Here is a 977-nt window from a genome sequence, read left to right as displayed (position 1 = left end):
TGCGGTTTGTGGCCTCGGGACATTAAAAACCGATTTTCCCCATCTGATGTGGTGTGACCTTGCCATGGTGGATGGGCTTACATAACTAACAGTATCACACCTGTACATCCATGCACACTGAGTAGTACAGTTTTTTCAACATCAAACGTACAAAAAAATGGCTCTGAGCACTATGGGACTTAACTTCTGAGGTCATCAGTCCCCTAGATATTAGAACTACTTAAACCTAACTAACCTAAGGACATCACACACACATCCATGCCCGAGGTAGGATTCGAACCTGCGACCGTAGCGGTCACGCGGTTCCAGACTGAAGCGCCTAGAACCGCACGGCCACACCGGCCGGCTCATCAAACGTACACCTTAGGTATTGTTGTATGTTACATTTGTCACTTGCAATCGACCACTACTAAATTATGATGCTTAAAGAGCCATCTATTGTTACTTTTTGTAACTATTTATTTTTCTTCTGCCATACGTTTTCCTTCTTCTACGATAATATACCGTTGCAATTTGATGTCATTCTGACAAGTGGTGTTATTTCTACAGCGGTTTAAAAGTTTAACTTTAATTATAATCACCATGTACTCAACATTATCTTCGAAGTATATAAGTCTACCATCTGCCTTCTCTGTCCTGCGTTCCTTTGTGCAATCGTCTTTGCTGTTAGATCTGTGCAACACATCATCTGTTGTAACTTCTGACATCACTGATCAAAGCCGACGGTTTGTGTACCATTCTTCAGGCTTTGTGTGATTCCATACGCGCCCGAATTTCTGTTTTCTTATTCACATGGTCTCTAACGGGCATACACGATGGAGGCAACAGAACTATTCCACAGCCACGGATGGGCGAATTTTGGACAGCTGTGTGACAAAGTAGTCACCAATTAAGAAATCAATTCATGTTACGCTTGCAACAAAACGTGGCAGGTTACAATGAATTCAAATACAAAAACATTAACAGTAGGAAAGACC

The sequence above is a fragment of the Schistocerca gregaria genome, chromosome 3 (genome assembly GCF_023897955.1).
Source record: "Schistocerca gregaria isolate iqSchGreg1 chromosome 3, iqSchGreg1.2, whole genome shotgun sequence".
Taxonomy (NCBI): Eukaryota; Metazoa; Arthropoda; class Insecta; order Orthoptera; family Acrididae; genus Schistocerca; species Schistocerca gregaria.
Note: the sequence above shows the minus strand (reverse complement) of the source record.